This window comes from Lygodium microphyllum, chromosome 24, assembly GCF_053477565.2.
Source record: "Lygodium microphyllum isolate KBCC chromosome 24, Lygodium_microphyllum_v1.1.10, whole genome shotgun sequence".
NCBI lineage: Eukaryota > Viridiplantae > Streptophyta > Polypodiopsida > Schizaeales > Lygodiaceae > Lygodium > Lygodium microphyllum.
In genome coordinates, this window is record NC_141158.1 from 48,521,463 (window position 1) to 48,533,215 (window position 11,753).

Sequence of the window (11,753 nt, forward strand, 5' to 3'; positions counted from 1 at the left end):
TAACAATGATTTGAGAGAGGGAGATCAAAATGGTAGCTTGGTACAAGCCAACCCCCTTCTTCAACTCTATTTCACTCCTCCTTTCCCACTAAGGGTTTAAAACCTTATGTTTTACTTCCCGTTCTCGCATGGTGATCATGAATTAGTTTCGACGCAATTCTTATGAGTCAATTTTGGCATGATCATTGTGCGTATTTTGGCATTTCACCTCATGTATGATAGGAAAGAACTATAGTTGTGAAGCTAATGGGGAATACACATACTCCAAGAAGAAGTCCCGACGATGAGCGTAGTCATAGGGGTAATATTGTTCAAGGGGGAAGGAAGGAGAGAAAACACAGAAAGAAAATAATTATTACATCAATCAAAATGGGTTGTAATGTTCCCGTCACTTATTTGTAGAAGGTAACACTTGGTAGTTGTCCGAGGTATATCCTAGCTATCGCCTTCTATACTTCATATGAATAATTGGTTGGGCATACCTTGTTGTGAAGCACTTGGACTTCACTCAAGAGGATTGACCTAAAGGTTCCTAAAAGACCTAACAATCTCTAATAACATTGTAACTCTTAGTCCTAACAATCACATTTGAATCTTTCAAGACTAAGAGCATGTCAATCACATCACTTGGTTCATACTGAGTGAGAGATGAGGGGAGCTTATCTTTATCCCTATGCCCATAAGGCAAATTTGTATCTCCATTCCCCTAAAACGGTGTGTGACTAGGATCTGAGACCGAACCCTAGGAAAGGTCTACATGTAGCTCTTGTCCTAAATTTCCATATGATGAAAGCACTCGACTTATCAGGTCCATCTAGCCATTGACAATTTTCCATCGAGAAAAAGAAGATCACATGCTTCCCATTCGCATGTGGTTTTCTTTAGTTTTCTAAACATAGCATGCTAGTACGCTATTTTACATTTAAAAGCAACTTCCTTGATTGTTACTTATCATTGGGTTTGTTTCACATCGTCGTTTGGCACAACACAAAAGCAACGAATACAATCTTTTCAAAACATTTATATTATTAATAATCATTACATTGGATTCCTGCTCATAGAGCCAAATACAAAAATCTACTCTCTTTTTCAGAGTGATAACTAACCCATAATTTTTTAACTCTCTATTCTCATCGCATCATACTCATACACATTTCTTTTTCATTGTAGGACCAACTATGTAATTACCTTTTTTTGACTAGACCCCCCTTAGTTACATATTGGCATAGGAGGGAACCTTTTGTATGAGACCTTCATGCCTAGATGCTAGTTAGGCGCTTGTAAGTCGAACAAAATTGATTCAAACTAAGCCCTAGTATTCCCCTTGGGAGAGTGGAAACTAATCGATCTTGCTCAATATCTCGGCATAAGCAAAGTTTTTAATAAATTTATTGAATGAACTTTACAAATAACTTGCAATTCAATGTAGTAACCAATCAATTCTTCTCAAATAGTATTTTTATTATTTTAATGGAAATGGAGACTGGTACATTTAATATGACTGTACTTTTCAATTCAAGTAGTTGTATCAAGTTAAGCAAACATTTTACTATTATGTCCTTTGATAAAATTTTCACATACCACTGACTAGACTGACATGCTTTTACCAATGTGTGCATTTTATTGTGTGTGAATCATCCTAATTTTTTATTAGTTCTATCTATGTAACATGCTCGTGCTCCCCCTCCCCTTAATTTCTATATATATATATATATATATAGGTTAGTTCAAAAAAAAATTCCCTCTCTCTCTCCCTGCTGACAACACATCAGGGAGAGAGAGAGGGAGTGATGTGGTGGTGCTGGGGAGCATGCAACCCCCCAGGTGGGAGGGGTGGCCATGCCACCCACCTCCTCCCCCTCCTATATAAGGGGAGGCTCCTCCCCTCCCTCGTTCATGGAGACTGCGCCCCCCCTCCCCTACATTGCCACCTCCTCCCTACAGCAACAGCAGCCCTGAGGGCTTCGACGACAACTTTCCCCCCTCTGGTCGACAGCAACTGCGGGAGCCCCTGGGCCTTCGATTGAAGAACACCCCCCCCCCTCCGTTCGCAATAACAATGCCCCCCCTGAGGCTCTCGACCTTAGCCACCCCCCCTAATCGCCAGTCGCCCCCGCAGGCCCTCGTGAGAAGAGTGAGAAGAGGAGGAAGAGGGAGAGAAGGAGAAGGAGAGAAGAAGAAGAAGAAGGAGAGAAGTAGAGGGAGAGAAGGAGAAGAGAAGGGGAAGGAGAGAGAGAGAGAGAGAGAGAGAGAGAGAGAGAGAGAGAGAGAGAGAGAAGAAGAGAAGAAGAGGAAGAAGGAGGGAGAGAGAGAAGAGGAGGAAGAGGGAGAGAAGGAGGAGAGGGAGAGAGAAGAGAAGAAGAGGGAGAGAAGGAGAAGAGAAAAGAAGCAGGAAAGAAGAAGAAGGAGAGGGAGAGAGAAAGAAGAAGAGGGAGAGAAGGAGGAGAGAAGAAGAAGGAGAGGGAGAGAGAAAAGAAGAAGAGAGGAAGAGGGAGAGAAAGAGAAGAGGTAGAAGAGGAAGAGGAGAGGGAGAGAAGAAGAGGAGAGAGAGAAGGGAGAAGAAGAAGAAGAAGAGAAGAAGGAGAAGAGGAGAGAGAGAGAAGAGGAGAAGGAGAGAGAGAGTAGGAGAAGAAGAGAAAAGGGAGAGAAGAAGAGAAGGAGAGAGAGAAGAGAGGAAGGGAAGGAGAGAAAGAGGAGAGAGAAAGAAGGAGAAGAAGTGAAGAGGAAGTAGAAGAGGTAGAAGGAGAGAAGAGAGAAGCAGAAAAAGAAGAAGAGGAAGGAGAGAGAGAAAGAAGGAGAAGAGAAGAGGAAGAAGAGAGGGAGAGAGAGAGAAGGAGAAAGAGAAAGGAAGAGAGTTGGAGACAAATCACCCCATCATCGACAAAGGATTCCCTTCCCGCGACCTTTCCCTCCCGAACCAGTCATCCTGAAGGTGCTAAGGCCCGCAGACTACCCAAAACCCGAGTAGAAATGGCTCCCAAGAAGAAAATCGCGGGAAGCGTAGGTGCCAAAGCTACCGTTGGTACCGATAATGCAGGAGAGGCGAGCGGAGGGACCAACGCAATAAATGCCCCTACGAACACGAATCAAACCCAGGTTCTTTAAGCGTTATAACTAATTATATATTATTTCTCATGGAAGAGATGAAAGGGTTAGCTACGTGCATGGAACAAGAATGAGTCTTAGGGTTTTTGTTTACTCTAAGCACTAAGTCGCATGTGTGAAACGATAGAAGTTTATATGCATGGAATGATAGCTTTTCCACATATAAAATGATAAGGTTATCACCTTACTTCACATAAAATGATAGCTTTTTAACTAGTTCAGTGCATGAATAGTCATTTAGAAATCATGTTTCTCAATCATGATTAAAAGAAACACATGAAATGTTAGTTTCTGTTCATGAGATACACTTGCACCGTTGGACAAAAACCTAGACTTTCATATACGCAAGTCACATGTGATCCGGTGCATCAGGAATAAGTACTCGATGCCAGGAATGAAGAGAGATAAAGGTCGTATAGGATGTACAACTATACTAAACACACCATGTGCATGATGGATAAGGTTGATTGGAAAATTCTACATAGAACCGCACTGAGAGAAATGGAAGGAACACATGCATCTAGACTGTATCTTGAAGGCCTAAATGAAGAGTCCTGTGTTGCCAAGTATATTAACCGAACTTGGTTAGAACTGGAAGAAGAAAAGACCTTTGGTTGGGTTGCAAATGAAGGCATGTCCGTTGCCTTGATTGTCCAGTTAATGCTTGGGTTAGGTTAGGATACCATAAGGTAAAACCCAAGGAAAAAGGGCAAGTCAAAATAAGTTAACTTACCAAGAACATGTGCTTGCATAATCTTGTTTGAGATTATTGGGATCTCGCCAAGTCGTGAACGATTCAGGATGGGATGCTGGGAGCATCTGGGAAAAAGACCCAGGATCGGATGCTGGGAGCATCCGAAAAAAAAGGAGTCACACCTTAGCAGTTGGTCGTGCAAACGGCCTCTGAAATGCTTGTGATTGTACACTTGGGTACATTATTTGATCCCCTTTTCTCAAGGAAAAACACTTAATGCTTCAGGTTAAAGGCTTGGAGGGAGAGGCAGGAACAGTTACCTCCGACCGTCTGCCTGGCCGTATCCAAGGGGGTTGTTAGCGGCGCCGGGTACATGGACCTAACCCACCACGAGAGGTCTCTTAGTGGGTGCTGCTTGGAGCGAGAGGACGCTTGGGTGCCAGGGGAGGCTCTGGCTCTAAATCCCTTGCCTCCGGGTCCCGCGCACAAGAGGCCGACGTGACTCAAGATGGTATCTCAAGGCCTGTGTACTAGTCAATGGGCGGAACTTGGAGCAGCAATCCTGTAGATTGTTGGGACAGCCTTCGGGCGTGATATTGGATGTACTCTAGATTTTGATAAATAAAGAGCAGATATTGGAGAAAAGGGAACTTGCTTGACATTGTTTTTGTGTCAGTGCCTAAGTTGCGTGGAACCCGTGATTAATTTGATTAATTAAGGAAGCTGCTTTTGCATGTCAAAACATAATGTGGTAGGTAATTAGATAACTAAAGCAAACTGAGGAAAGTGCGGTGGACGTGACTTAGATCCATCCTACGGAAGGGTGGTCCCGGTTAGCTGGGAACTTTTCTCAAATGACGAGATAATAAGACTATGAAGACCTAGTATCAGTAGGATTAGAATCCCGGTTTATTCTGTTTTAGGGAAAAGGAATGGAACTATGCCATATGGCAGAGAGGTTGAGCTTCGCATCCCTCTCATTTCCCATTCTCCATGAACCAAGTGCAACATGAATCCATTTGACTTTGTTGTTTCTACGCAAACTGGTTCATCAGCAACGCCTCATCACGTCATATGATCCACAGACCGCTTCTGCTATCACTAACCAAGAGATCGCAAGGTTATCCCACCTTGCTGATACTGGATCACCCTTCTTGAGGCACTGGTATTTAGTGAGAGACAAGATGAGGGTGGACTTGCATAACTCATCAAGCTCATCCCATTCGTCATCAATCATAGTTTCAGACTGCTCGCCTTGCATCCTTAGTGGCTTTATCTACGATTTCTGCACCAATACATGCCAAACTTGGCTCTTCCAGTAGACATAATTCGTACCATAAAGTTCTTGGTGTTCCAGGTCATGTTCATGACTGCAATGCGTACTTCGGATTATCATCAGAGGCTAGGCATGATGAAAATTTTGGACCGCATCTATAATCCTTCACCTTTGTATGCGGAACGGAGATGGACAGGAGAATCAGGAGTATACTACATAGCAGCCCACTGACTTGCGTACCTTTAGACCAACTTGAAGAGAATCAAGTGGATGGAGGATTTAAAGATCGTGAAGCTGTTCATCTTTGTCGAAGCTCACGCAAATGCAACTTTACATATTGGTGGTCGGCAGGTCAAGTAGAACAAGTATGTCTATGAAGAAGTGACCCAGGTGATCTCTGTCGATAGGATCAAAGTGTTAGGGCGCTATGAGAAGAATGGGTATCAAAGGAAGGGATACCCCAAGCTTCCTATGACTTATCGTTTCCTGAAAATCCACGACCCCACTCCATATTATTACTCAATCCCTGTAGTCGATTGTAACACAATCCTATTTTCCCCAAACTGATGTATCAATCAGCTTGTCCTCTTACCCAAAATAAATGTACAAAAATGGTTATGCCCTCATGAATAAATAAGACTTTTTACTATTGTCTATCTTGATCGTAAATGTTAGCAAAGGTGTTAAGTGATTAAGCCACTTGGCTAAAAGCTGTGCTAGTCATATTAACATAATATGGGGAAACCTTTGATAAGATGTTAACATAAAGAATCTTATTGTCTAGACGCAACCCCAAGCGCAGGTTCCAAGTCCGACTCCTGCACTAAATATAGGTGTGATTCAAGAGAAGAAGTTTCTCCTCAAACAAATTAAGCCACCTGAGTTTGATGGCAAGGGAAGGACTGTTCAAGCTAATGTCAAGATCTGGATCGAGTCCATGGAGGACTATTTTGAGGAAGCGGGAATTGCACTTGCTAACCAAGCCATGCTCGCCAAACTTAAGCTTACAGGTGAAGCAAGACTTTGGTGGAAACAGTGGTGCAGAGACCAAGCCATCTCGGAGGGGACAGTCACTTGGGAAAAGCTTAAGGAAGCTGTGCGAGGGAGGTATCTACCACCTGCTTACTGCACACAAAAGATGAACGAATTCTATGACTTGAAGCAGCTAGGATTATCCCTTGATGCATATTACTCAAAGTTCGTTTCACTCCTAAAGTACGCACCTCTAATGGATATGACACAACAGGTGTCAAAATTATGTGCAGGGTTGAATCCACCCATAACCACCCGCTTGGAATCAATGCGCCCAATGGACCTACAAGACACACTCATTTGAGCTGCTCCAATAATACAAGAGGTGCAGACCAAACCAAGGAACAATAAGACTTGACCTTACAGAGATCAGAACAAGGGTATGTCTAGGGCTCAGACCAAGAGAGCACAGGGTCAGAATCAGGGCCAAAGGAAGAAAGCTAGGGCCAATGATGTCAACAACTTTGTTCCTACACAAGGTAATGACTGCAATCTACGTTGCTTCCATTGCAACGAGCTCGGACACTTCAAGAGGCAGTGTCCCAAGCTTAGCAGAGGACATCGCCAAGGGCAATTCCAAGGAGTCGCCCATGGCCAAGGAACCACCGTCATGGCCAGAGGGAGAACCTTCAGTGTTTCCAACAGGGAGCTGGGCAATGAAGAAGATCCATCCATGGATGCTGACATTGAGAGGGCAACGGTCCACGCCGCTCTTCACAAGAAGGGTCTGAATCGCCAATTCTCGATGATTCAAACTTCATCAGATTATGAAGGTAAAAGCTTCAAAACCCTAATTGATTGTGGCAGTACACATTCCTTCATTTCACTAATCTGTGCAAAAAGGTTAGGGATAGCCACAATAGACGCACCTACTTTACGTGTGGAATTGGCAAATGGTCGTGAGGTCTCTTGTACTAGGCAAACTGCTAAGGTGAAATTCCTACTGGGTGGGAAGCTAACTTCGGTGAGATTCACGGTAATGAACCTAGGTGTCCACGAATGTTTACTCGGAATGGATTGGCTAATACCCAATGATGCCCACATCCACTGTGGAAAGGGCCAAGTCTCCTTCCGAAATTCTGAAGGGAAACTAGTCACAACTTAAGGAGAAGCTAGTAAGCCAAAAAAACAGCTGGTAAAAGCAACACGGATAATAAAAGGAGTTAGAAAGGGCCTACCTGTCTATCTGATTAAACCAAATAAGCTAGATCAGAATCAGGAATCTAGGGAAGAACCTTCATGGTTAAAGGAATACGCAAATGTATTTCCTAAAGATCTGACAGAACTTAGTCGACCACAAAATCAAGCTGGCGCCAGGAGCTGCACCAGTCGCCGTATAAGATGTCCATCTCGGAAGCTATTGAGCTGAAAGAGCAACTCAAGCAACTGTTAGACCAAGGCTACATACATCCTAGCAGTTCGCCATGGGGAGTTCCAGTGCTGTTCCAAAAGAAGAAAGATGGAACGCTTCATCTATGCATTGACTACAGAGGGTTGAATTAATCAACCATAAAAAATAAATACCGCATTCCAAGAATAGATGAATTACTTGACCATCTTCAAGGAGCAAAGATCTTCTCTAAGATAGATCTCAGATCTGGATATTATCAGATAAGGATCAAGGAAGAAGATATCCCGAAGACTGCATTCAGCACAAGGTATGGACACTTTGAAGTCCTAGTGATGTCATTTGAACTAACGAATGCTCCTGCTACCTTCAACAGGTTAATGCAGGATATCTTTAGGCCCTATCTTGATGACTTCGTACTCGTCTTCTTTGACGATACCCTAGTCTACTCTAAATAGGAAAAAGATCATGAACCCCAGCTTCGCATTGTTCTTGAAACAACGAGAGCACCCAAGCTTTATGCCAAGAAGAAGAAGTGTGCATTTTTCAAGCGACAGGTTGAATATCTGGGATTCATTGTATCAGCGGAAGGAATTTCAGTAGACCAAGCTAAGGTCATAGACGTTCTGGAATGGCCAACACCAACTTTTGTCAAAGAAAAACATAGCTTTCTTGGATTGACAGGATGGTACAGGATTTTCATCAAAGATTATGCTTTGATTGCAGCACCTCTGACTGATCTACTAAAGAAGCAAGTAGCAACTGTATGGTCACCTACTGAACATACCAGCTTTGACAAATTAAAGCAAAGCTTAGTATCAGCACCCACCCTGAACCTTCCTAATCTTAGTAAGGAGTTTGAGGTGGTAATTGATGCTAGCGCACTTGCTTTAGGATGTGTGCTTATGCAAGAAGGTCATCCGGTAGCATATTCTTCAATGAAATTGAAGAGCCATGAAAGGAATTATGCTACCCACGATCTGGAGCTGTTGGCTGTCATCCATGCTCTCAAACTTTGGAGACATTACTTGCTAGGTAACAAATTTTCCTTAGTGACGGACCACAAGAGTCTTAAATGGATCTTCACCCAGAATGAGCTCAATATGAGGCAATGTCAATGGATCGAAGTGCTGGAAGAATATGATTTTGAAATCAAATATAGGCCTGGAAAAGAGAATGTAGTTGCCGATGCACTCAGTTGCAAGGCATTTCTAAATTCTCTTATTTTGCAAGATCCATCAACAGCAAGATCTCTAGCCACAAAGGTATCAATGCCAAACAACCCAATTCTTGAGCTAGCTAAGGAAGAGGCCTATCATGACCCCATCTATCAGAATTTGCTAAGGGAGATCCCCATCAAGGATCAAGACCCGAAGCTAAAAACGAAGTATCAAGAATTCTCTATCGGTAGTGGACTTGTCTACTTTAGGACAAGATTATATATCCCTGCAAGCCATACTCTCAAGCAGAAGTTTCTTTGGGAAGCCCATGACTCCCCTTTCTCAGGACATCCTGGCTATGCCAAGACCCTTAATGCGGTCAGGAAGAGCTATTATTGGGATAGACTCAAGGGTGACATTCTCAAATATGTCATGTAATGTTTGTCTTATCAACGCATTAAGGCAGAACATGTCAAAATGCTGGGGGAATTGCAACCACTTGATATTTCCCAAATGAAATGGGAATTCATTACTATGGACTTCATTGTTGGCCTTCCCCAAGTTCGGGGAGGATACAACACAATTATGGTTGTAGTAGATATGCTCACCAAGGTCGCACATCTCATCCCTATCAAGACAAACTATAAAGCTTCAGACATCACAAGATTATTCATCATGGAAATATTCAAACTACATGGGTTACCCAGAAGAATCATTAGTGATCATGACTCTCTCTTCACATCACACTTCTGGAGGGCTATCTTTGAGGCTATTGGGACTCAACTCTGTTTACGTACAGCTTACCATCCCCAAACTGATGGTCAAACAGAACGAGTCAATCAAGTCATTGAAGATATGCTTAGGGCATACTGCTGTCACAAACCCAAAAGGTGGATTCAATATTTGCCACCGGTTGAGTTTGCCCACAATGCTTCTTACCAACAGAGTATTCAGATGACCCCTTTTCAAGCATTGTATGGGCACGATTGTCATACCCCTTTGAGCTTCTCGGATCCACGATTGTCGTACCCCTTTGAGCTTCTCGGATCCAACTTTGAGGGTAGAAGCTTCAAGGCAGATGCTGGAAGACATGGATGATCAAATCAAATAAAAAATACAAGACATCTAAGCTGGCAAGGATAGGCAAAAGGCTTACGCTGACTTGAAACAGCAAGACAGATCCTTCGTTGAAGGTGATATGGTCTTCATCCACGTACACCCTAAAAAGAGTTCACTGTCCTTGGGGGAGTACAAGAAGCTAAGTCTGAGGTATTGTGGACCTTATAAAATCACTAAGTGCCTAGTACCTAATGCAGACTACAGCTACTAGCAACCCTAAAGATTCATAATGTATTCCATGTCAGCTTATTGAAAAAGTATCTACCTAATCTGAATCATGTACTTAATGACCAGCAAATTGTAATGCCTAGCCAAGGAGTCCTTGAGCTACGGCCTGATAGAGTCCTAGATGTCAGGGAGAGACATTTGAGGTCAAGGACCTTGAGAGAATACCTCATCCAGTGGAAAGATTATCCCGAAGAGGATGCCACCTGGATGGATGCAGATACTCTCAACCAACAATACCCCCAGGTCCTCTCGAGATGAGGACATCTCGATTCCTCTAAGGGGGAGAGGATGTAACATGCCGTGCTCCCTCCCCCCCCATAGGAACTCCCCCCTTAATTTCAAAAAAAAAATATTATGGTTAGTTCAAATTTTCTTTCCCTCTCTCTCTCCCTGCTGACATAGCACGTCGAGGAGAGAGAGAGAGGGAGTGATGTGGTGGTGCTGGGGAGCATGCAGCCCCCCAGGTGGAAGGGGTGGCCATGTCACCCATCTCCTCCCCCTCCTATATAAGGGGAGGCTCCTCCCCTCCCTCGTTCACGGAGACTGCGCCCCCCCTTCCCTATGTCGCCACCTCCTCCCTATGGCAGCAGCGGCCCTGAGGACTCCGATGACAACTTCCCCCCCTCTGGTTGGCAGAAACTACGCGGGCCCCTAGGCCTTCGATTGAAGAATAACCCCCCTCCGTTCGCAGTAATAGCGCCCCCTGGGGCGCTCAATCGTAGCCCAACCCCCCCTGATCGCCAGTCGCCGCGGGCCCCTGTGAGAAGAGAGAGAAGACGAGGGAGAGGGAGAGAAGGAGAAGGAGAGAAGAAAAAGAAGGAGAGAGAAGAGAAGTAGAGGGAGAGAAGGAGAAGAAGAGAAGGGGAAGGAGAGAGAGAGAGAGAGAAGAAGAAGCGGAAGAAGGAGGGAAAGAGAGAAGAGGAGAAAGAGGGAGAGAAGGAGAAGGAGAGAAGAAGAAGGAGAGAAGAAGAAGGAGAGGGAGAGAGAAGAGTAGAAGAGGGAGAGAAGGAGAAGGAGACAAAAGAAGCAGAAGGAGAAAAGAAGAAGGAGAGGGAGAGAGAAAGAAGAAGAGGGAGAGAAGGAGAAGGAGAGAAGAAGGAGAGGGAGAGAGAAGAGAAGAAGAGAGGAAGAGGGAGAGAAGGAGAAGAGGTAGAAGAGGAAGAGGAGAGGGAGAGAAAAAGAGAAGGAGAGAGAGAAGGGAGAAGAAGAAGAAGAGAAGAGAAGAAGGAGAAGAGGAGAAGGAGAGAGAGAGAGTGTAGGAGAAGAAGAGAAAAGGGAGAGAAGAAGAGAAGGAGAGAGAGAAGAGAGGAAGGGAAGGAGAGAAAGAGGAGAAGAAGAAGTGAAGAGGAAGTAGAACTATGCCGTATAGCAAAGAGGTTGAGCTTCGCATCCCTCTCATTTCCCATTCTCCATGAACCAAGTGCAGCATGAATCCGTTCGACTCTATTGTTTCTACGCAAAGTGGTTCATTTGGAGCACGACGCTAGCTTCTTCCTAGAGACATTGTTGATAGGAAAGGAACCCTGACCTCAGGTCAGTCCCAAGTGGGAACGGCCGGACACTTCCGCTCGGGGAAGACTCGGGAAGACCTAGATCGCAAAACCTGTGTCATTCCTTGCGAGTGCCAGGCGGAGCCTTCTAGACCCTCCTCCCAATGGGCTGCTAAGACGTGTCCCACAAGTGGAGGAGCGGACACATTAAAATCTAGCATGAGGGTTAGATAATATTTGCAAGCTCTTTAGGTCTCACGAAATTTAGTCATTGGATGGGTATAACCATTCAATTTTATAT